This window comes from Ranitomeya imitator, chromosome 1 (genome assembly GCF_032444005.1).
Source record: "Ranitomeya imitator isolate aRanImi1 chromosome 1, aRanImi1.pri, whole genome shotgun sequence".
In the NCBI taxonomy this organism is placed as follows: domain Eukaryota; kingdom Metazoa; phylum Chordata; class Amphibia; order Anura; family Dendrobatidae; genus Ranitomeya; species Ranitomeya imitator.
This window is the reverse complement of record NC_091282.1, coordinates 1,113,054,089-1,113,081,017: the sequence shown is the minus strand read 5'-3', so window position 1 is coordinate 1,113,081,017 and position 26,929 is coordinate 1,113,054,089.

Genomic DNA, 26,929 nt, shown 5'->3' with positions numbered 1-26,929 from the left:
GTCCCCAACTCCAGGCCTAGAGGGCCGCCAACAGTGCAGGTTTTCAGGATTTCTTTAGTATTGCATCGGTGGTAATGTGATCATCTGCACAGGTGCTGATTCCAACCCCTGTGCAATACTAAGGAAATCCTGAAAACCTGCACTGTTGGCGGCCCTCGAGGCCTGGAGTTGGGGACCCCTGCTGTATGTAGTATGTATGTAGTATGTATGTAGTATGTATGCAGTATGTATGTAGTATGTATGTTGTATGTATGTAGTATGTATGTAGTATGTAGTGTGTATGTAGTATGTATGTAATATGTAGTATGTATGTAGTATGCATGTAGTATGTATGTAGTATGTATGTTGTATGTAGCATGTATGTTGTATGTATGTAGTATGTATGTATTATGTAGTATGTATGTTGTATGTATGTAGTATGTAGTATGCATGTAGTATGTATGTAGTATTTTTTTACATTCAACACATTAGCTGGATGATGCGACTACTACTGTCCCATCATTGGCTAATGTGTCAATCACTGTCACTGTTGCAGGCATCGTCCGATGGGACTTGTAGTCCCATCGGACAATGCCTGCACAGAGCCCCGGCAGGCCACACAGAGCCCCGGCAGGCCGCACAGAGCCCCGGCATGCCCGCACAGAGCCCCAGCAGGCCGCACAGAGCCCCGGCAGGCCACACAGATCCCCGGCAGGCAGCACAGAGCCCCGGCAGGCACGCACAGAGCCCTGGCAGGCCGCACAGAGCCCCGGCAGGCCAGATAGGGCCCCGGCAGGCATGCACAGAGCCCCAGCAGGCTGCACAGAGCCCCGGCAGGCCACATAGGGCCCCGGCAGGCATGCACAGAGCCCCAGCAGGCCGCACAGAGCCCCGGCAGGCATGCACAGAGCCCCAGCAGGCCGCACAGAGCTCCGTCAGGCTGTACAGAGCCCCGGCAGGCATGCACAGAGCACCAGCAGGCCGCACAGAGCCCTGGCAGGCCACACAGAGCCCCGACAGGCATGCACAGAGCTCTGGCAGCCCGCACAGAGCCCTGGCAGCCCGCACAGAGCCCCAGCAGGCACGCAAAGACCTTGCCCGCACACACACACGCGCAGTCTCCGCCCACACACCGCCCACACTCCATTATAGGGCATCATTGCACTATGGAAACTTCCGATTCCGGTGTCTGATATCGCAAAAATATCGGAACTCAGTATCGGAATTCCGATACAGCAAATATCAGCCGATACCCGATATTTGCAGTATCGGAATGCTCAACACTAGTTGTGAGTTCTTTAGTAGATTTGTCATACTTTTCCAGATTGTAATAGTTGAATTTATTGTAGGATAAGATAGGAGTGTAAGAGAGGGGGCGTCAATTGGTGAATATTAGGGATTTAAGAGGAAGCACACTAATTTTGTGCTGACAGATTTTCTTTAAGAATTTCTTTCTCAAGTTTGAAATTCCATAGGAAATTCACAGAGTAAACAAATGATAATCCAGTTAAAGGTGATGTGTACAAGGGACACAATCTTGTACTATGTACAGTAAGTATTTTATTATATACAGTGGCTTGCAAAAGTATTCACTCTCCTTAACTGTTTTCCTATTTGTTTTGGAGTGACCTAGTCAAAGCCTAGATCTCAATACAATTGAGAATCTGTGGTTAGACTCTAAAATTACTGTTCATCAGAGGAAACCATCTTACTTGAAAGAGCTGGAGAAGCTGTGCTTTGAGGATTGGGCAAAAATACCATTGAAAAGATGTGGAAAACCCATAGAGACTTATCCATATTGACTTGCAGCTATAATTTCCACCAGTAGCATAGCTATTGGGGGGGCAGAGGGTGCAGGCACCCCGGGCCCGGTGCTCTAAGGGGGCCACCGGGAGCTACGCTACTGTAACTGTATCGGTGCGTGCAGCACACTGATAGTTACATGCTGCGCCAGAGCAGGGAGAATCAATCTCCCTGCTCTGCCGCTATGGGGCCCCTGAGCAGGCGGGGGGCCCGGTGCCAGCAGTGGGCCCCCGCCATCATCGGAAGAACAGCTGTACCGGCATTTAGGAGAGCGACGCTCCTTCTCCCATCATCCCCCTGTCAGTGTCGGCGTCTGACATTGCCGACACTGACAGCAGGTGCGATGACGCACCGCCTGGCGCCCGCTGTCAGGAGATCAGCAGGAGCAGCGCAGGAACCAGGAAGAAGAGGGGTGAGTATTTATTTATTTTTTATGGGTACTGCTGCCTTATTACAGGGTCTGCCTATGGGGGGCTGCCTTATAACAGGGTCTGACTATGGGGGCTGCCTTTTTACAGAGTCTGACTATGGGGACAGCCTTATTACAGGGTCTGAGTATGGGGGTGCTGCCTCATTACAGGGTCTGCCTATAGGTGTGCTGCCTTATTACAGTGTCTGACTATGGGGGTGCTGCCTTATTACAGGGTCTGACTATGGGGGCTGCCTCATTACAGGGTCTGCCTATAGGGGTGCTGCCTTATTACAGGGTGTGACTATGGGGGTGCTGCCTTATTACAGGGTCTGCCTATAGGGGTGCTGCCATATTACAGGGTCTGACTATAGGGGTGCTGCCTTATTACAGGGTCTGATTATGGGGTGCTGCCTTATTACAGGGTCTGCCTATAGGAGTGCTGCCTTATTAAAGGGCCTGACTATGGTGGTGCTGCCTTATTACAGGGTCTGCCTATGGGGGTGCTGCCTTATTACAGGGTCTGACTATGGGGGCTGCTTTATTACAGAGTCTGACTATGGTGCTACTGCCTTATTACAGGGTCTGCCGCCTTATTACAGTGTCTGTCTATGGGTGTACTGCCTTATTACAGGGTCTGCCTATATGGGTGTGCTGCCTTATTACAGTGTCTGCCTGTGGGGGCTGCCTTATTACAGGATCTGACTATGGGGGCTGCCTAATGCTATAGAGTCTGCCTATGGGGAGTGCATTATACTATATTGTGGACTATTTGTTGCATTATGCTACTGTATATGGAGGCTATCTAGGGGGCCATCATGCAGTATGGAGATTACAGTGTGGGGGTCATTATACATTGTTGGAGCCATTAACAGTTTGGGGGCTATTAAGGGGTCAGTATACTGTGTGGGTGATACTGTACAGTGAGGGGGCATTATACTGTGTATAAGAGAGCATCATGCTGTGTATAGGGGAGCTGTACAGGGGGGAGACTCAGGACATTATTAAATATAAAGTGGGCACTTATTGTTATAGGGGAACTCAGGTTACTGTGACTATCAAAGGGGCACACAGGGCAATATTACTTTCTAGGGGGCAAAATATGGGCACTGTTTTCTAGCGTACTTGCACTCTGCATTACTATATTATAGAGGGTTGCTTTAGAATTTAGAGGGCACAGAAAACCACACAGCAGGTGCAGTAATAGGGACACATACGGCAGGAGTGCTCAGTATTGGGGTATCAAGGGCAGTAATAGGGACACATAGGGCAGCAGCGGCTCAGTATTGGGGTATCAGGGGCAGTAATAAGGACACATATGGCAGCAGCGGCTGAGTATTGGGGTATCAGGTGCATTAGTAGGGACACATAGGGCAGCAGCGGCTCAATATTGGGGTATCAGGGGCAGTAATAGGGACACATACGGTAGCAGCTCAGTATTGGGGTATCAGGTGCAGTATTAAGGACACATACGGCAGAAGCGGCTCAGTATTGGGGTATCAGGGGCAGTAATAGGGACACATAGGGCAGCAGCGGCTCAGTATTGGGGTATCAGGGGCAGTAATAGGGACATATACGGCAGCAGTGGCTCAGTATTGGGGTATTAGGTGCAGTAATAGGGTCCCCCTGAACAAAAACCCTAGCTAAGCCTCTGATTGCAACCAAAGGAGGCTCCAGAAAGTACAGACTTTGCACACTGAAGTTTTCAGCTATTTTGTCCTATTTGTTGTTTGCTTCACAAGAGAAATAAAATCAAATGTTCACAGTTTTAGGCATGCTGTTTACATGAACCAATGCAAACCCCAAAAAAACAGAAAAGTTCCAGGTTGCAAAGTAGCAAAACATGAAAAATGCCAAGAGGAGTGAATACTTTTACAAGCCACAGTAAATATTGCAGGTTCCTTAAAGGGAACCTGTCACCTGAAATTGGCGGGACAGGTTTTCAGTCATATGGGCGGAGTTTTCGGGTGTTTGATTCACCCTTTCCTTACCCGCTGGCTGCATGCTGGCTGCAATATTGGATTGAAGTTCATTCTATGTCCTCCGTAGTACACGCCTGCGCGAGGCAAGCCTTTTCTCTCAAGTTCAAAATGTCTCTATATGGTGCCATGGCAGTATTTCCTAGTAATGTACAATATGTAAGTCAGAATCAAGTGCATTAAAATGTTCTTTCACTTCATATATCTCTTCCAATGCCACACAAAGATTTCTGAGGTTGCAGAAACTTTTAATAGGAAGTCCTTAATCCTCTTTTAGCTTCTAAATCATCATGGTTTCCCATGAACTAATTTTTTGTTTATCTGAAACTAATGAGTATTAGAGGAGAGTTTTTCAATCTCTTAGTTTTATTAGAATTTAAATACTATTCATCTGCCTGTAAAATCTCATGAAGCGGATGAGAACAAACAGAAATGAATGGAAAAACTGATTAAAAAATGTGTTTTATTGAATCTATATTAGCCGCTGCCGAGATCCCTTTTGGAAAGTCATTTACGGAGCAAACACTGAGTGCTTAAATCTCTGTTAAGTTTTTATTTTTTGTACTGTTTTTTAGAAAGATACATTAGTATAAAAATAATCATGTTTCTGGCTTGATATTTTAGTAAAATGCCATAATACTGTATTATGAGAAAGATTTTTGGTATGTTCACCAAGGCAGACATGGAGATTCCTCTGGTGCCTGCTAAGCAGGGAACTGACACTCAGCTTCACTGATGTAAAATGGACTGTAGTTCTAGATGTGGGAAGCACGACTTGCCAGAAGTACCTCTGTGCAGAGAAAATAAGTAAAAGAGCCGACGGTGCGGTCTTCTCTCAGATATTTGTATTATTTACATTTCTGCAACATCACAAGTTCTCCAAAATGGTTATTTTCCCTTGTAAATGAATAAGCATTGATGAAATCCTCTCTATTGAAACCTATTTACAAATTATAGGTAGCATTCCTAAAACTACATACAAATAGGGGCGGCAGGGATCGGGGATCACCTACACTCCAGCCGTGTCTATTGGTAAGATATACTGCATTTATCATAAAGCATTTGTGTGGCTCAGCGCCTCTATACTGACGATTATGTATGCACTTGCACCTTATCTGAAGATTCGTTTGTCAGATAAAGGTATCACTGTTAAGGTACCGTTACACTAAACGATTTACCAACGATCACGACCAGCGATACGACCTGGCCGTGATCGTTGGTAAGTCGTTGTGTGGTTGCTGGAGAGCTGTCACACAGACAGCTCTCCAGCGACCAACGATGCCGAAGTCCCCGGGTAACCAGGGTAAACATCAGGTTACTAAGCGCAGGGCCGCGCTTAGTAACCCAATATTTACCCTGGTTACCATTGTAAATGTAAAAAAGAAAACCACTACATACTCACATTCCGGTGTCTGTCACGTCCCTCGCCGTCAGCTTCCGGCACTGACTGTGAGCGCCGGCCGTAAAGCACAGCACAGCGGTGACGTCACCGCTGTGCTTTACAGCCGGCGCTCACAGTCAGTGCGGGAAGCTGACGGCGAGGGACGTGACAGACACCGGAATGTGAGTATGTAGTGGTTTTTTTTTTTTACATTTGCAATGGTAACCAGGGTAAATATCGGGTTACTAAGCACGGCCCTGCGCTTAGTAACCCGATGTTTACCCTGGTTACAAGTGAACACATCGCTGGATCGGCATCACACACGCCGATCCAGTGATGACAGCGGGTGATCCAGCGACGAAATAAAGTTCTGGCCTTCTAGCTCCGACCAGCGATGTCACAGCAGGATCCTGATCGCTGCTGCGTGTCAAACACAACGATATCGCTATCCAGGACGCTGCAACGTCACGGATAGCTATCGTTGCTCAGTGTGAAGGTACCTTTAGTCTCGTATATAACTGCCAGTTTCAGACCTCTGTTTGGATACTACTTCTGGCAATCCAGTTAGGGTCTATTGACACTTTAATCAGATAATGCGGTTAATTAATATGTCAGGCTTTTCTGTTGTGTAGGTATACCTGGTCCCTTTATATGGTGTCCAGTTGGTTTTAGATGTTTCTAATTTTTGTGTTTTTGTACAAATAAACTTATTTCATTTGGATTATACTCAGTTTTCTGGTTTTTGTGTACCAGTAGTGTTGTTAATACAAATGGTATAGAGCTATGTAAGATAGTATGCCCTCAAAAGTTAGAGATGTGCATACATCAGGCACAACTCTTTGGCACACATGTAGTTGGAATCATCGATCTCAGGACTGCTACTTCACCTGCTGATATACTGCTACCCACAAGTAATAATAATAATCTTTATTTATATAGCGCCAACATATTCCGCAGCGCTTTACAGTTTGACAGCTTCAAACACAACAGTCATAAGTAACAACGTTAACAATACAATAATTAAAGCAACACAAGACGACCCTGCTCATGAGAGTTTACAATCTACAATGAGGTGGGGAAATACAAAGTACAGGTGTGTATTTACAATGATGTATTTACAATGATGATCCAGCCATCTTCAGGGAGTGGGGGATGGAAGTAGTGAATGGGCTACACACAAACAAAATAACTGATTAGGGAACATAATAGGCCGCTCTGAACAAATGTGCTTTGAGGGAGCGCCTAAAACTATGCAAATTGTGGATGGTCCTCCTAATTTCTTGGGGTAGAGCATTCCAGAGGATTGGCGCAGCATGGGAGAAGTCTTGTAGTCGCGAGTGGGAGGTACGGATTAGTGCAGAGGTTAGTTGAAAGTCATATGCAGAGCGCAGCGGTCGGTTAGGCCGATAGACAGAAATGAGGGAGGAGATGTAAGGGGGTGCAGCATTGTGGAGAGCTTTGTGGGTGAGAACAAGTACTTTGCATTGTATCCTGTAATGAATAGGCAGCCAGTGTAATGACTGGTGAAGAGCGGATGCATCTGAGTAACGATTAGCCAGATGGACAACCCTGGCTGCTGCATTGAGGATAGATTGGAGAGGGGAAACACAAGTAAGGGGGAGGCCAATTCATAGAGCATTGCAGTATTCCAGGCGGGAGTGGATCAGGGCAACAGTGAGGGTTTTTGCTGTTTATATAGTGAGAAAAGGGCGGATTCTAGAGATGTTCTTTAGGTGTAAGCAGCATGAGCGGGCTAGAGATTGTATATGGGAGGTGAAGGAGAGATCGGAGTCTAAAGGCCCCTTCACATTTAGCGACGCTGCAGCGATACCGACAACGATCCGGATCGCTGCAGCGTCGCTGTTTGGTCGCTGGAGAGCTGTCACACAGACCGCTCTCCAGCGACCAACGATGCCGGTAACCAGGGTAAACATCGGGTAACTAAGCGCAGGGCCGCGCTTAGTAACCCGATGTTTACCCTGGTTACCATGCTAAAAGTAAAAAAACACAAACACTACATACTTACCTACCGCTGTCTGTCCTCCAGCGCTGTGCTCTGCTTCTCTGCTCTCCTCCTGTACTGTCTGGGAGCCGGAAAGCAGAGCGGTGACGTCACCGCTCTGCTTTCCGGCTCCCAGACAGTACAGGAGGAGTGCAGAGCGCAGCGCTGGAGGACAGACGGCTGTAGGTAAGTATGTAGTGTTTGTTTTTTTTTACTTTTAGCATGGTATCCAGGGTAAACATCGGGTTACTAAGCGCGGCCCTGCGCTTAGTTACCCGATGTTTACCCTGGTTACCAGTGAAGACATCGCTGGATCGGTGTCACACACGCCGATCCAGCGATGTCTCCAGGGAGTCCAGCGACGAAATAAAGTTCTGGACTTTATTCAGCGACCAACGATCTCCCAGCAGGGGCCTGATCGTTGGTCGCTGTCACACAGAACGATTTCATTAACGATATCGTTGCTACGTCACAAATAGCAACGATATCGTTAACAATATCGTTATGTGTGAAGGTACCTTTACATAAGACCCATACAGCGTGCCTGCTGCCGGGGTGTTATTATGGTGCCACCCACGGAGAGGTAAACATCAGGTTTAGGGAGGTTAGTAGATGGTGGGAGCAGAAGAAGTTCAGTTTTGGAGAGGTTGAGTTTGAAATAGAGAGCGGACATGATGTCAGAGACTGTGGACAGATAGTCAGTGGTGTTCTGTAGTACAGCAGGCGTAAGGCCAGGGGATGACGTATATAGTTGTGTGTCGTCGGCATAAAGATGGTACTGAAAGCCAAATCTGCTGATAGTCTGTCCAATTGGGGCAGTGTAGAGGGAGAAGAGAAGGGGGCCAAGGACTGAGCCCTGAGGTACCCCGACAGTGAGAGGAAGAGGAGATGAAGTGGAGCCAGAGAACAGGACACTGAAGGAGCGGTCAGAAAGATAGGAGGAGAACTAGGAGAGAGCAGTGTCCTTAATGCCAAGTGACTGGAGCCTAGAGAGTAAGAGAGGGTGGTCAACAGTGTCGAAAGCTGCAGAAAGATCGAGAAGAATGAGCAGAGAGTGGTCACCGTTACATTTTGCTGTCAGAAGGACGTTGGTCACTTTGATGAGTGCAGATTCTGTCGAGTGTAGGGGGCGGAAGTTGAACTGTGAAGGGTCTAGGAGGGAGTGAATGGAGAGGTAACGGGTAAGGTGGGAGTGGACTAGGTGCTCCAAGAGTTTAGAGATGAAGGAGAGATTGGAGACTGCTCTGTAGTTGTTTGTGCAGGATGGGTCGAGGGTGGGTTTCTTTAGTAACGGAGTAATGATAGAGTGTTTGAAGGAGGATGGGAAAATGCCTGAGGAGAGTGAGAGATTAAAGATTGTACTTAGGTGAGTAGTGACGGCTGGCGAGAGAGACTGGAGGAGATGAGAGGGAATGGGGTCGGTAGAGCATGTAGTCAGACGAGAAGAAGAGAGGAGCCTGGAGACTTCTTCTCCTGTGATGGGATCAAATACGGAGAGTGAGCCAGGGGAGATGCAGGGAGGGATGAGAGTCACTGAACTTTGTGTCTGGGAGCGGATTTCCTGACGGATATTGTCAATTTTCTCTATAAAGTGGGAGCCAGGTCATCAGCACAAATGTCTGTGATAGGGGCTTGAGCTTTTGGCCTGAGGAGGGAGTGAAAGGTGTCAAAAAGTTTCTTGGGGTTGTTGGATAGTGAGGAGATCAGAGTGGTGAAGTAGGTCTTTTTGGCAATGTGAAGAGCAGAGTTATAGGTTTTTAAAATAAATTTGAAGTTAATGAAGTCTTCTGGTGTGTGAGTTTTCCTCCATAAGCATTCAGAACTCCTAGGGCATCGCTGGAGAAATCGGGTTTGCAATGTGAGCCAGGGCTGTTTTACTCTGTGTTTGGAGGCTCTGAGGGTGAGGGGAGCTACTTGGTCTAGGGTGCTTCTAAGAGTGTCATTGAAGTGATGTACAGCCAGATCAGGACAGGAAAAAGAAGAGATTGGGGACAGTGATGAGTGTAAGGAGTTTGAAAGTGTATGAAGGTTAATGGCTTGCAGATTTCTGACTGAATGGTAGGTAGGAGGTGCTGGGGTGAGCGAGGATTTGTGAGCATGAAGGAGAGAATGTTGTGTCAGAGAGGAAGCGGTGAGTTATTTAGGTAGGAGATTGAACACAGCCGGACAAAGACCAGGTCAAGGGTGTTACCGTTCTTATGTGTCTCAGAGGTTGAGAGCTGTGAGATGCCGAGCGAAGTGGTTAGTGATAGAAGCTGGGATGCAGATGTAGAATTGGGGTTGTTTATGGGGATGTTGAAGTGTCCCAGGGTAAGGGTTGGGAGTTCTGAGGACATGAAGTGCAGCAGCCAGGCAGAGAAATGGTCCAGGAAGTGGGTGGGTGAGCCTGGGGGCCGGTATATGACCGCTACTCTGAGGGAGAGGGGACGGAAGAACCTGATGGTGTGGACCTCAAAAGAAGGGAATGAGAGTGATGGAGTTGGTGGGATGAACTGGAAAGTGCATTGAGGGGAGAGGAGTATGCCAATTCCACCACCAGGTCTGTTTGAGGGTCTCGTGGAATGGAAGAATTGTAGGCCACCATGGGAAATTGCAGCAGGGGAGACCGTGTCAGAATCCTGGATCCAGGTTTCAGTGAGGGCCAATAGATTTAGAGAGTTGTTCAGAAAGTAGATGTGCAGGAAAGGAAGCTTGTTACATACAGACCGTGGATTTCAAAGGGCACAATTAAAAGAAGGAGATGAGGGAGTGCAAGTAATATTAATAAGGTTAGAATGGTTTTGATGTGAGGTAGGGTAGCAGTTGAAGTTGTGGGATGGTGGACCAGGGTTGGGTGAGATGTCTCCCGAAATCAGTAGTAGTAGGAAGATAAAAAGCAAAAAGTTTTTGGAATTGTAAGAAGTTTTTTTGTGCAGTGTGTTTTGGCAAGAAGGACTGAGGTTTTTCAGGAAGGTGAGAAGTGCATGGGAGCTGTACATGGGAGAAGGAAGGATAGAGGGGCTGATGTATATGAGTTGTGATGGAGGGGGGATTGGGCGGTGGATATGGATTGCAAGGGAACATAGGAGGATAGGAATAAAGCACATGGATAAAAGAAAGAGCAGAGTGTGGATTACCTGACTCCTGCCCTGACTAACTGCCATGGAATAACTGCTATAACTTGATGCTTAGCTAATGCGTTGCTTTGCTGAATGCGTTCGACCCCACACTTGCGTGCACCCCTAAGAATGAATCTAAATTTATAGGCCACATTGCAGGGAGAGGACAGCGGGATTATGGGAGCTGGTTAGTTATAAATTTGGGACAGCTGCTCAACACATCCTGGTGTGGATAGATGATCAAAGATGCAATCCTGATAACATCTCTATACTAACACCTCTTCTGTGATAAGCATCTACCGAGATCCCCCCTGGAGCTACAACAGTGAGTACTGATAACCATGTAGCTGATGATGATGCACAGGAGTTGAGTGACATGAAATTACCATTTAGGGTGCTAGCTGACACACAGAAAATCATTGCATGATACAGAGCATTCAGGATCCAGGGAGAGCTGGGGATATTCACTGCATACCATTCAGGGCGCTAGCTGACACACAGAAAATCATTGCATGATACAGGTCATGTGACTGACAGCTGGCGTATTTCCTATATGGTACATTTGTTGCTCTTGTAGTTTGTCTGCTTATTAATCAGATTTTTATTTTTGAAGGATAATACCATACTTGTGTGTGTTTTAGGGCGAGTTTTGTGTGTCAAGTTGTGTGTGTTGAGTTGCGTGTGGCGACATGCATGTAGCGACTTTTGTGAGATGAGTTTTGTGTGGCGACATGCGTGTAGCAACTTTTTGTGTGTCGAGTTGCATGTGACAGGTTAGTGTAGCAAGTTGTGTGCAGCAAGTTTTGCGCATGGCGAGTTTTGCGCGTGGCGAGTTTTATGTGTGGTGCCTTTTGAGTATGTGCAAGTTTTGTGTGAGGCAACTTTTGCATGTGTTGCAACTTTTGTGCATGTGGCAATTTTTCCGCTGGTGCAAGTTTTGCGTGTGGCGAGATTTCCCATGAGGTGAGTTTTGCATGTGTGGTGAGTTTTGCGTGAGCCTAGTTTTGCATGTGGCGAGTATTACGTGTGGCGAGTTTTGAGCGTCGACTTTTGTGTTTCGACTTTTATGTGGCGAGGTTGGTGAATGTGTGGTGAAATGTGTGCTGAGGGTGGTATATTTGTTCAAGCACGTGGTAGTGTGTGGCGCATTTTGTGTGCATGTTCATATCACCGTGTGTGGTGAGTATCCCATGTCGGGGCCCCACCTTAGCAACTGTACGGTATATACTCTTTGGCGCCATCGCTCTCATTCTTTAAGTCCCCCTTGTTCACATCTGGCAGCTGTCAATTTGCCTCCAACACTTTTCCTTTCACTTTTTCCCCATTATGTAGATAGGGGCAAAATTGTTTGGTGAATTGGAAAGTGCGGGGTTAAAATTTCACCTCACAACATAGCCTATGACACTCTCGGGGTCCAGACGTGTGACTGTGCAAAATTTTGTGGCGGTAGCTGCGACGGTGCAGATGCCAATCCCAGACATACATACATACATACATACACACACACACATTCAGCTTTATATAGTAGATTGGTACTCATAATATGATTGCAATTATATTTCTGTATGTGATATAAACATCAGACAAACACTAATAAAAACCAGAGGGCAGCAGATCATGTGAAAATATAATTTTGGTGTCATTCTCAAAAATTTTGGCCATGACTGTATATCTATAAACTCTAGTCTGTTCGGCCAGTATTTAAAAATGTGCATGACACACACAGACACACACACACACACACACACACAAACACACAAACACACAATCACTGTGTGTTTATACCCAGCCATCCACATATACTAATAACATACTGTATATTCAAGTTAGAATAATGCAAAAAGTTATATATATATATATTGCAAACACTTGAACACACATGCGTACATGGCACATGCTTATACACACACTCTTATACACACATACATACATACATACAGATGCAGCTCCTCCTGCTTCCAGCAGCACTGTCCCAGCAGACACCTTCCTGCGATCTCTTCTGCTGGGACTGCCGACAAGAGCAGGAGGCGCTGGCAGCAGGACAGGAGCCATCATCACCAGGGGCAGCACACACAGTGGGATGATGCTCTTCTACTTATCTGCCAGCTCAGGTTGGTAGGTGCTGGGTCTCTCTCTCCCTTCCCCTCATTGGCTCCGTGCAAGAGGACAGGAGCACTGGCCAATGAGCACTTCTATCACGCTGATGGAGGAGGTTCAGTGGCCGCTGCTCCTGTGCTTTACTGCACGCTCCTATTTTACTGCTACAAACATTCCCAGAGTACATGGCCTGTGGTGACATCACAGTCACATGGCAAGTCACCTGATCGTGATGTCACTACAGGTCCTTAACCAGTCTCTACATCGGAAGCTTCACTGATAATTCTATTATCAGTGAAGCTTCTGCTGTAGATGCTGGGGGACCCAAAGGGAGTGGGGGCCCCAGGCAGCTGCCTAGTCTGCCTTGCCATAAAACCGGCCCTGAGTATAGGGTTTGGGTGTCAGTGTTTGTTTGCAAGTAGCAGAGTAGGTGACTCTGCAGCTTTCAGCCTGTGTGAGGTAACACAGAGCCAAGAGCAGTGAATGCCTGGCACCCCGCAGTGTGATACGGTGGTGCAGTCACCCTCAGCAACCAGTCTTGTGTGCAGACTGTTGCGACGCCCCGGCTGCGATCCAGATGATACAGTGTGCTCTGGCACTGTGTGAGTTGTTTGGACATTAAACACGTTTGCTATGAACTCTCCTCTGGTCCCTGCCTATCTGTCACACTGCACGAACCCTGCTGAAATACACAAGTAATTATCTAAAATTTAAAAAAGAAATTCCACTTTTTAGACAATTTTTCCACATTTCTCTACTTATAACATTTCACTTTTCAAAAGGTTGCATTTTCTTGGGACCTTTTAGACTTTGGTTTTGAAAGGTAAAAGGGAATCTGTCACCCCCCCCAGGGCGTTTTTAAGTAAAAGAGCCACCTTCAGCAGCACTAAGGCTGCATTCTGTGAAGGTGGCTCTTATGTTTAGCATCCATAGGAATGCAGAAATAATCACTTTTATAAATTTGGCGCCTGTATTGAGTCCGAGGGGTATATTTTCTCCCCTACTCAAGCGCCTCGCAGTCATCCATCATCCCACCATGCGCCACTTCCTCTCTGTGGTGATGTCGTCGGCGCCTTCGTGTAGCCGAGGCCCAAGATCCCGCCCCACAGTGTGTTATGATGTATTCACACTGTGAGGCTGAGAATCTGGTGCCTGCGCAGTGGAGCGTGTCACCGTGTTCCATTGAAGATAGTGCTGAAGTCTCGAGAGATTTGCGAGTCTCACGTTACCACAGAGAGGAGACGGCGCACAGTGGAATGATGAATGGCTGTGAGGTGCTTGAGTCAGGAGGAGAAAACATTATAGGAACAACACCGTATGCACTACCCAAAGAGGTGCCCAAGTAGGGTCCAACACCATATATCAAGAGAAAATAAACTTAGGCACTCAACTTTGTGGAATTTTATGATTTAATGTAGTCATCAAATTAAACGTTTCGGCCACAATAGACGGCCTTCTTCAATAACAATGTGCAGGGTTAAAGATATGCGTGAATGACCGCATGTAAAAGTGTCCCACATCAGCACTGTAGCAGAGTGAATCTGCAGGGAAGTGAAATGTCCGAGTAACCGGTAATGCATGGGAGCCCAGGTGGGCGGTGGCCGGCGTGGCAGTCAGAGAGCTCTGACTAGCGGTGAATACCGCGTCTCTGACTGCCACGCCGGCCACCGCCCCTTGTAGTGCTGCACAAACGTTATGGCCCCATAAGATGCTCCGTACAGTCACTTGCCCCATATAATGCTGCACAAATGTTATGGCCCCATAAGATGCTCCATACAGTCACTTGCCCCATATGCTGTGGCTGCAAAAAAAAAAAATAAAAAAAAATCACATACTCACCTCTCCGTCGCTCAGGCCCCCGGCACTTTCAATAGTCACCTGCTCCTCGTTCCAGTGCGGCTCCGTCTTCAGCACTGACGTTCAGGCAGAGGGCGCGCACTGACCACCTCACCGTATCCTCTGACCTGAGTGTCACAGCCAGAGGACGCTGAAGACGGAGCCACACCGGAATGAGGACAGGTGAATATCGTGCAGCGCAGCGCTCCCCTCCACGTTATACTCACCTACACCTGGCGCGGTCCCTGCACGTCCCTGCTTCTCCCAGCGCTGCATCTTCTTCCAGAATTGAGCGGTTAACATTTGTGCAGCATTGTATGGGGCAAATGTGTCTATGGCGCATCTTATGGGGCCATTATTAACCTTTATGCAGGATTACATGGGGCATATTTTAATATGGAGCATCTTATGGGCCCATCATAAACTTTAAGGCTCCTGATTCAATATGGATATTCAAAAACACTAAACCTACTGATGTCTCAATTAATTTTACTTTTATTGGTGCCTATTTTTACTTTTGACATTTACCAGTAGCTGCTGCATTTCCCACTTATACTCGAGTCATTAAGTTTTCCCAGTTTTTTGTGGCAAAATTAGGGGGGTCGGCTTATACTCGAGTATATACGGTAATCAAGAGGATGATGGATAGTCACAAACCATCAAACAAAGAACTGCTTAAATGTTTGCCCCAGGAGAAATGTGAAAGACTAGTGGAAAGCATGCTAAGACGCATGAAAGCTGTGATTAAAAATCATGGTTATTCCACAAAATAATGATTTCTGAACTTTTCCTGAGTTAAAACATTAGTATTGTTGTTTCTAAATGATTATGAACTGGTTTTCTTTGCAATATATGAGGTCTGAGAGCACTAGTCATTTTTTTTTTTTAATTTTGACCATTTCTCCTTTTCTGAAAAAAAAAAATACAAAATTTATTGCTTGGAAATTTGGAGACATGTTGTCAGAAGTTTACAAAATAAAAGAACAATTTACATTTTACAAAAAAAAAACCTATGAAGCGAAAAATCAGACAAACTGAACACTTTGCTTTGGTCTTTTAATTTTTGCCAGAGCGGTATTAAGGTAACATGATATTACAAATGCTCTGTTTGCTTTAACCCCTTAGTGATGGAGCCAAATTTTTGAAATCTGACCAGTGTCACTTTATGTGGTAATAACTCTGCAACGCTTCAACAAATCCCAGTGATTTTGAGAATGTTTTTTCGTGACACATTATACTTTATGATAATGGTAAACGTAGGTCAATATGTTTTGTGTCTATTTATAAAAAATATCAAAAATTAGAGAAAAATGTAAAAAAAATTAGCAATTTTCAAAATTTGAATGATTATCCCTTTAATCCAGATGGCCATACCACAGCAAACCATTAATAAATAACATTTCCCACATGTCTGCTTTACATCAGCACCATTTGTAAAATGTTGGTTTATTTTGCTAGCATTTTAGGCTAGTTTCACATTTGCGTTTAAATCCGCAGCGTTTAAAACGCATCCACAAGGGGTGGAAAAAACGCATATCAACGCGTACAAACGCTGCGTTTTTTAGACGCATGCGGTACAACTGTGTGTGATGACAGGAACTCCAGAGAGTTTCTTTCATCACACACAGTCGAGTGAGCACAGCCAAGGTCTCTGCTGCTTCACATTGCAGTGCAATTCTTACCAAATGCACTTCAGACCCGAGCCGGGGCGTTGTCGCAGCCATCCCACATCTCTTTGGCCACCTCATTCCATAACCGCCGGATCATGACGTTGTTTGAGTGCAGTGGATCCCGGGTGTCCCACAACGGGACTCGCTCCTGGACCAGGGAGATGAGGAGGTCATTCTCAATTAGATCATCCTCCCATTGTGGAACCTAAAAATTAAATAAAGTCAATAAAGTTTGGTCAATTAACACAAGGAAAAGAAAGAAAAAAGATGCTGAGAAATGGCATGAATAGGAAAGTAAACATACAAAAGGATTCCAGAAAAAAAAAGTAAAGAAATACAAATGGAAAGAAAGGAAGATTCAATAATACTATAGTGAGGATACAGTAAACAGTCAGCCTGGTATACGTACCCGCTGCCGTCTTTCCACCCGACCTTGACTCCGCTGCTCCTGCCCAGTCTCTGCCGCAGATGAAGAAGAGCTCTAAAAAAATGAGAAACAAAAATTGTCCCATGTGTGGATGTAACAGTGAATACTTACCAATCGGACAAGGCAAGTACTCACCTCACTGACTTGCTCGACTTCCGACGGCTCAGGAAGAAACTCCTCATGAGAAGAAGCCGAATAAGAAGACATTCTGATGCATGTAGAAAGAAAGAAATGGCAGAAATTAGGACATAAAATAGAAAATAAAGGCATTAGCTAGGATATACTAACATTGATCAGAGGCTTGTTTTCTCAAAGGTGCTTGTGTCTGTCTGCTCTGCTTCAGTGTTTGCTGAGTAGTGACCTGCAAATGTCCACAACCTCCCTTTATCACCTACTATGTGGGGGGGTGGCTTATCAGTGTCTAGACATGTTTTTCTCTTGTGAAACGCATGCGTTCACGAACGCAACCAAACGCATGTGCTTCTGAACGCATGCATTCATATTGACAGTAATGCGTTTTTTGTCGCAAACCTTGCGCAATCGACCGCATGCGTTTCCAGGTGGCAAATTGACGCCTCTAAAAAATACTACATGTTGCATTTCCACGCCAAGCCGCAAATGACGAAACGACGCATGCGTCGTCAAACGCGGCACAACGCGAACAATCACAAACGCATGCGTCCCTAATGTTAAATATAGGAATACACAACGCATGTGGATATATGCAGTAGAAACGCTGCGGACACAAAAACAAATGTGAAACCAGCCTTAGGAAGAGTAAAAATGTAGCAGCAATTTTTCATTTTTTCAAGGAAATTTACAAAATGTATTTATTTTAGGGACTTATCCATGTTTGAAGTGACTTTAAGGGTCTCATATATGGGGAACCCCCAAACATGATACCATATCCAATATTGCGGCCAGCATGCAGCCAGCGGGTAAGGAAAGGGTGAATCAAACACCCGAAAACTCCGCCCATATGACCCAAAACCGATCCCGCCAAATTCAGGTGACAGGTTCCCTTTAATACCATAAATGCCATAACCCATATTGATGCCATTTTTTGCTGTGGGATTCCAAAGAAAGACCCATAGTTAACAATAAATTGCTAATCTAGTTTTAAACTAAATATAGGGCAGTGAGAGAGAATTCCCTAAAAAATTTAAGTGGCTGACTTTTCATTAAAAGGAATCTTTCAGCAGCAGGTTTATGCTATTTAAACTGAGGACAGCATGAAGTAGGGGTTAAACACTGAAGTCATTGATGTATCACATTTCTGGCTGTGTGCTGTTGTTTACTTAGACTGAAGCTTTAAAGGGAACCTGTCACCTGAATTTGGCGGGACTGGTTTTGGGTCATATGGGCGGAGTTTTCGGGTGTTTGATTCACCCTTTCCTTACCCGCTGGCTGCATGCTGGCTGCAATATTGGATTGAAGTTCATTCTCTGTCCTCTATAGTACACGCCTGCACAAGGCAAGATTGCTTTGCGCAGGCGTGTACTACGGAGGACAGAGAATGAACTTCAATCCAATATTGCAGCCAGCATGCAGCCAGCGGGTAAGGAAAGGGTGAATCAAACACCCAAAAACTCCGCCCATATGACCGAAAACCAGTCCCGCCAAATTCAGGTGACAGAGTCCCTTTAATCATCTTGTGATTAACATTGCTGTGACTGGCTGGTCGGACTCAGACCCCTTCTGTGATATGCAGCTCACTTTCTATATATATGGACACTGGGAGTCTAGTGGGGTGGGGTTAGCTTTCTCAGTTCTGCTGCATTGCTAAATCTAAAAACTCTGATTATGTCAGAACTTAATTGATTAATTGTTGGATTTAAGGTCTCTTTGCCTACATCATCCTGATAAGGTAAAAAAAAAAAATCTGCCAGATTCCTTTTAAAGCAAACCTGTCATCAGTATTTTGCAAATTAAATTACAGGCATTGTCAGGTTGGTGCCGTTACAATGATTCAAATGATACCTGGATTGATGAAATCCGTCTTGTGGTTGTTGTTCAAACTGTTTTTGCTGTTTTCAGTTAACGAGATTCTCGTGATTCCAGGAAAACAGTGGGCGGGTCTTTTATTGGTGCTCTGTTCTCATATTTATCCTTATGGGCTTATGGGCTACTAATTATGGGCTACTAATTAAAGCTGCCAAAAAGGAAACAGAGAAGCACATTGCTAAGGAGAGTAAAACTAATCCCAAACTGTTCTTCAACTATATCAATAGTAAAAGAATAAAAACTGAAAATGTAGGCCCCTTAAAAAATAGTGAGGAAAGAATGGTTGTAGATGACGAGGAAAAAGCTAACATATTAAACACCTTCTTCTCCACGGTATTCACAGTGGAAAATGAAATGCTAGGTGAAATCCCAAGAAACAATGAAAACCCTATATTAAGGGTCACCAATCTAACCCAAGAAGAGGTGCGAAACCGGCTAAATAAGATTAAAATAGATAAATCTCCGGATGGCATACACCCACGAGTACTAAGAGAACTAAGTAATGTAATAGATAAACCATTATTTCTTATTTTTAGGGACTCTATAGCGACGGGGTCTGTTCTGCAGGACTGGCGCATAGCAAATGTGGTGCCAATATTCAAAAAGGGCTCTAAAAGTGAACCTGGAAATTATAGGCCAGTAAGTCTAACCTCTATTGTTGGTAAAATATTTGAAGGGTTTCTGAGGGATGTTATTCTGGATTATCTCAATGAGAATAACTGTTTAACTCCGTATCAGCATGGGTTTATGAGAAATCGCTCCTGTCAAACCAATCTAATCAGTTTTTATGAAGAGGTAAGCTATAGGCTGGACCACGGTGAGTCATTGGACGTGGTATATCTCGATTTTTCCAAAGCGTTTGATATCGTGCCGCACAAGAGGTTGGTACACAAAATGAGAATGCTTGGTCTGGGGGAAAATGTGTGTAAATGGGTTAGTAACTTGCTTAGTGATAGAAAGCAGAGGGTGGTTATAAATGGTATAGTCTCTAACTGGGTCGCTGTGACCAGTGGGGTACCGCAGGGGTCAGTATTGGGACCTGTTCTCTTCAACATATTCATTAATGATCTGGTAGAAGGTTTACACAGTAAAATATCGATATTTGCAGATGATACAAAACTATGTAAAGCAGTTAATACAAGAGAAGATAGTATTCTGCTACAGATGGATCTGGATAAGTTGGAAACTTGGGCTGAAAGGTGGCAGATGAGGTTTAACAATGATAAATGTAAGGTTATACACATGGGAAGAAGGAATCAATATCACCATTACACACTGAATGGGAAACCACTGGGTAAATCTGACAGGGAGAAGGACTTGGGGATCCTAGTTAATGATAAACTTACCTGGAGCAGACAGTGCCAGGCAGCAGCTGCCAAGGCAAACAGGATCATGGGGTGCATTAAAAGAGGTCTGGATACACATGATGAGAGCATTATACTGCCTCTGTACAAATCACTAATTAGACCGCACATGGAGTACTGTGTCCAGTTTTGGGCACCGGTGCTCAGGAAGGATATAATGGAAGTAGAGAGAGTACAAAGGAGGGCAACAAAATTAATAAAGGGGATGGGAGAACTACAATACCCAGATAGATTAGCGAAATTAGGATTATTTAGTCTAGAAAAAAGACGACTGAGGGGCGATCTAATAACCATGTATAAGTATATAAGGGGACAATACAAATATCTCGCTGAGGATCTGTTTATACCAAGGAAGGTGACGGGCACAAGGGGGCATTCTTTGCGTCTGGAGGAGAGAAGGTTTTTCCACCAACATAGAAGAGGATTCTTTACTGTTAGGGCAGTGAGAATCTGGAATTGCTTGCCTGAGGAGGTGGTGATGGCGAACTCAGTCGAGGGGTTCAAGAGAGGCCTGGATGTCTTCCTGGAGCAGAACAATCTTGTATCATACAATTATTAGGTTCTGTAGATCTGGGGATTTATTATGATGGAATATATGCTGAACTGGATGGACAAATGTCTTTTTTTCAGCCTTACTAACTATGTTACTATTTTACTATGTAATGACAGGTCACTGAACCTTTGAAAAAAACATTACCTCCAGCAAAATGGTGCCAGCAGCATCTATTGCTTACTGGTAATTGCCACTGCACATGGGCCACCACCATCTTGCTGAAGACCATTTTTTTTTACACCACTAGTGGCGCTGGTACAGTAGCATCTATCGCTTACCGATTGATGCTACTGCGCATGCACCGCCACCATCTTGCGGAGCCAAGTTTACTTTTTTGCTCCAGCAAAATAGCGCAGATGGTGGTGCATGCGCAGTAGCATCTTTCGGCAAGTGATTCTCTCAGTCTGCATAAGCATCACCCACCAGTAACCTAGGCTTGCACAGATTAAAAGCATCACTTGCTGATAGATGCTACTGTGCATACAACACCGCCGGTGTAATTGTTTTGGAGATTTTTTTTTCAAAGCCAACACTAATATATGCATTAGTTTCCTTAGCTAAATCCTGATGACAATCAGGTTCACTTTAAATTGATCACATCATATTGCATAATGTCTTTGATCTGTTTCTGACATGTATAGCAGTTAGGCAATTAGAAGACTGATTTATTTCTTTATTTCTATAATAAAAGTGAAATATAACAGTCAAGTTTTTTGCCATTGTATGCTTGATTTGTAGTAATGACATTTATATTTTTACTCTATAGAAGGTTATTGCAATTGTACCAATAATTTTGGTTATTCTTACAATGTCTTACAGCTGCAAACAATAACTACCTACAAGAATAAGGAAAACATATTCTTAAGGGAAAGGAAAATATTGATCTAAGTGTATTGTGCTGCTCATTATTTGACAAATCTCACACATGTTTATAGTTAGTAAAGAATAATGCATTACAGCGGCAGTTTGGTCAACATAATTAGAAACAAAATGTATAATCAGAATACCAAAAGGTTAATATGCTGTCTTGCTTGTCAAAATGTTATCAATGTAAAATTATGAATCTATGGTTAAAAGTGGACCACTGTCTAACCTACTGCATAGACACAGTGTGCAAGATTTAGATGTGCGAGATGTAGTGCGACAGAAAAAATATGCCAACACAGGCTGAAAATATTAGCAGTGAATTTAATTAATACAAATAAGAGGTAGCCTCAAGTGTCCAGACAGTGAGGTCAATATAAGGCTAAGTTCACATTTGTGTGTGGCTGGTCTGCGTATGGCTGTGTAGTTCCTCCCTTAAGCTCTGCCTACTTCCGCAAGCATCCTGCATCATCGTGCGTACCTATCTTTAACATTGGATGCTCAGGGACATGTGTTGTATGTGGATGCGTCCACATGCGGCATTTTGACATGCCCACTGACCGCACGAGAACCTAACTTTCTGCGTTCCCGTGCGGTCAGCAGGCACGTCAAAACGCCACATGCGGATGCATCCGCATACAATGCATGTCCCTACGTAATGTTAAAGATAGGTATGCAGCATGATAAAGGACAGATGCAGAAGTAGGCGTTGGTGGAGTTTAAGGGAGGAACTAGGCAGCCATACGCAGACCAGCCACACGCAAGTGTGAAACCAGCTTAAGGCAAATTAACTCCTTTCCTACGTTGGGCATAATAATATGCCACATTAGCTACTCCAAATCGTTTATGATAAAATTGTTTTTCTGAGACAAATCAGAAGACCAGATTTCCACTTTAAAATCATTAGGCCTAATATTGGGGTGCAGCCACGAGGCACAATTAGGTACTCCAAATCGTTTGTTATAAACTTTGTTTCAGTAGCAAATCAGAGGGCCAGATTTTCACTTGAAAATAGTTAGGCCTAATATTGGGGTGCAGGCAGATGGCCCAATTAGCTACTCCAAATCATTTGTGATAAAACTGTGTTTCAGTGGCAAAACAGAAGGCCAGATTTCCACTTAAAAATCATTAGGCCTAATATTGGGGTGCAGCCACGAGTCCCAATTAGCTGCTCCAAATCATCTTGATAAAACTGTGTTTCAGTGGCAAATCAGAAGGCCAAATTTCCACTTAAAAATTGTTAGGTATAACAGTGTTGTTCAGGCTTATTATCTAAGAAAATAGATTGTGATTGTTTGTTTAGTGACATGTATTGACAGCTGTGGGCCTAAGGTTGTGAAACAGCAGGTTACATGAAGAAAAGGCAACTTACAACATGAGTGGGGAAAATCGAGATCATGGTGTAAGGGGGAGATGGCTTGGTGTTCAATGTATACATGGGTTAGATGTTAATCTTAATGAAAGCTCAACTGAACAAACACCATCTCATCCTATCCAAAGATCACTGACAACATCTGTTAATGGACGGGCTACATTGACTCCATTTCTTTGGCAGCCGCCTTGTAGATGAGACTCAGAAAAAGCATGTGCTACAGTGAATGGCAAGTGCTGCATCAAGTGGCCTCTCATCCTGTTCCTCCACCTTAACATTACACACAGTGCAATCCTCAGAGGTGTCACCCCAATCACCCTTGTTTCCCCCCATGTCAAAAATTTCCACAATCCCAACTGACTGTGGGGAACCACATATGGGCCATTCTGCAGAGTTGTTCACACATTCTATTCCATGAGCATCAGAGGTCTGCTCCTAAGAATCAAAGAATCCAGAGGAGAAAAACATCTGTACTGATGCCCCAAATTTTTTTATGTGAGATCCGGGGCCAGACGAAGTGGGGTCTGAACAGAATCCAGACACTCGTCACCAGACGTTAACCACAAAGGGAGGAGGTGATACTGATAAGACTCAGATACCAGAGGCACACGCGGATGATGATGAGGTTGTAGATTCCACTTGCTGTGAACGCAAAGGTATGCAGCTGAGTAGCTCCGCAGAGGCAGTGGAGGAGTTTACGTTGGGGTTTCTCACAAAGACATGAAGTGATGAAACCTTGACAAGCACTGCATCCTCAGCCTCAATTATGACTGTAGCCATCACCAGTCGCAAGTGTGGAGCTCGCAGGGGTGGCAACAATTGCCTAGCCTGGGCTTTATTTGAGACTGCAATGAATGCCCCTATACACATCTGCCAAATTTGAAAAAAAACTCATTAGAGGCAAAAATTGCAATAATTTGAAAACAACATGCATTAACAGACATATCCGTAATCAAAATGACTTAGTGTGGGAATCTCACTGCGCTAAAATGTGGACTAGTGGGCCTCGCCAATCATTGGCTGTCCTATAAACCCAATCTGCTGCTTCTGCCTCCTCTATCATCATGCCATGTCTTCTCATACAGGTTTCCGGGTGCAGAAACAAAACTTGTTAACCCCCTGCAGTCAGGGTGAGTGAGAGCCCATCAGCTGTTACGAAAGTAGACATGACTGCTACTGTTGTGTCACCTAGCACAACACATCTTTCTCAATCCACCATAACATCTCTGCCTGCATCTCACTCACAATCCAGAAGTTTGTCCTGTTCTCTGTACTTAGCCCTCTCTCAGCACAGCAGCTAGACCTTGGTCTCACAGTTGTGGACAAGTAAAAGAATGTTTCTTTCTACACATGACAAAGCTAAGAGCTTGAACTCCACCATCTCCAATTTGTTGGCTGTGGAAATATTGCCTTTCCGCCTGGTGGATACAGACGGTTTCAGAAAGTTGATGGCCTTCACAGTTCCTCTGTACCAGTTGCCCAGTTGTCATTACTTCTTAAAAAATGCTGTGCCTGTACTACGCCAGCATGTCACTGACAACATTACCCATTTCTTGAAAAAACCTTTGTTTGCCAAGGTGTATTTCAACACTGACACCTTGATGAGCAAATATTGTCAGGGACATTAAATCTCACTGACTGGGCACTGGGAGACTCTTGTGGCTGTGTGTGCAGGTGGTCAAGGGGCTGCTCCACAAGTCTTTGTATCCCCAAGGCTTGCGGGACAAACCTATGTATCTAATATTTCCTCCACTGCTTCTGGCTCCTCCACCTCTTCTTGGGCCTCCACCTTTTCCCTCAATCTCTCCCTTTATCCAACAAGAAATCCAACAGTGCAGATGGAATCCCCCCTTCTCCATACTGTGCAGCCATGGCTCACTGTAATCACGCAGTGCTCAAATTAATATGCTTTGTGGATGACAGACACACAGCTCAAGAGTTGTGCACAGCTATCCAGGCTGAGTCATAGCAATGGCTGTCCCCACTGAACTAGGAGCCAGGCTCCTAAGAATGAGCGCGTTTAGGACCTTCGATGACGTCGCGGCTTGTGATTGGTCGCGTGAGCGGTCACATGACCGCTCAGCGACCAATCACAAGCTGTGACGTCATCGAAGGTCCTAAACGCGCTCATTCTTAGAAAGGGAAGCATGGCAGTTGCAGCGGTGACAACCAGGGCGCTTCCGAGGGTAAGTATATCAATATTTTTTATTTTTATTCTTTATTTTACACATGAATATGGATCCCAGGGCCTGAAGGAGAGTTTCCTCTCCTTCAGACCCTGGGAACCATCAGGATACCTTCCGATATTTGTGTCCCATTGACTTGTATTGGTATCGGATATCGGTATCGGCGATATCCGATATTTTTCGGATATCGGCTGATACCATCCGATACCGATACTTTCAAATATCGGACGGTATCGCTCAACACTTGTTGTGACACATGATCACGTGGTGTCACTGTCTTCATCTTGGGACCAACTGAACATGAAGAGCAGCCCATTCCAGACTTATTCTTCATGTTCACTTTGTCCGAGGCAGTGATGACAGCACATTAATATAGGAGACACTGTGACTACTGAATATATGTTACAATGAAACTGCTGTGTATACATTATGTAGGTGATACTGCAATTATATACAGCAGTAGTAGTATCACATATATTGCATATACAGCAGTCTATATACATTATAAAGGTGATACTGTGACTGCTGTGTATAGCCACAGTACATCAGTGGTTATACACTACAGTATAACCTACAGTATATAACGTATATACAGATGTTGCAGTATCATCTATATAATATATATAGACTGCTGTATATACATTTTATAGGTCATACTGCATTTATACACAACAGCAGCAGTATCACATAGTATATGCAGCAATCTATAAACATTATGCAAGGGATACTGTGATTGCTGAGCATAGCCGCAGTGTGTGTATATATATATATATATATATATATATATATATATATATATACTGTATATATACAGTACAGACCAAAAGTTTGGACACACCTTCTAATTTAAAGATTTTTCTGTATTTTCATGACTATGAAAATTGTAAATTCACACTGAAGGAATCAAAACTATGAATTAACACATGTGGAATTATATACTTAACAAGAAAATGTGAAACAACTGAAATTATGTCTTATATTCTAGGTTTTTCAAAATAGCCACCTTTTGCTTTGATGACTGCTTTGCACACTCTTGGCATTCTCTTGATGAGCTTCAAGAGGTAGTCACCGGAAATGGTCTTCCAACAATCTTGAAGGAGTTCCCAGAGATGCTTAGCACTTGTTGGCCCTTTTGCCTTCACTCTGCGGTCCAGCTCACCCCAAACCATCAGATCATCTGGTGTAGCACGCCAACACTCTCCTTCTTGGTCAAATAGCCCTTGCACAGCCTGGAGGTGTGTTTGGGGTCATTGTCCTGTTGAAAAATAAACGATGGTCCATCTAAACGCAAACTGGATGGAATAGCATGCCGCTGCAAGATGCTGTGGTAGCTATGCTGGTTCAGTATGCCTTCAATTTTGAATAAATCCCCAACAGTGTCACCAGCAAAGCACCCCCACACCATCACACCTCCTCATCCATGCTTCACGGTTGCAAACAGGCATGTAGAGACCATCTGTTCACCTTTTCTGCATCGCACAAAGACACGGTGGTTGGAACCAAAGATCTCAAATTTGGACTCATCAGACCAAAGCTCAGATTTCCACTGGTCTATTGCCCATTCCTTGTGTTCTTTAGCCCAAACAAGTCTTTTCTGCTTGTTTCCTAGCAGTTATTTTACTATGAAGGTCTGCTGCACAAAATCTTCTCTTAACAGTTGTTGTAGAGATGTGTCTGCTGCTAGAACTCTGTGTGGCATTGACCTGATCTCTAATCTGAGCTGCTGTTAACCTTCGATTTCTGAGGCTGGTGACTCAGATAAACTTATCCTCAGAAGCAGAGGTGACTCTTGGTCTTCCTTTCCTTGGGTGGTCCTCATGTGAACCAGGTTCTTTGAAGCGCTTGATGGTTTTTGCAACTACACTTGGGGACACTTTCAATGTTTTCCCAATTTTTTGGACTGAC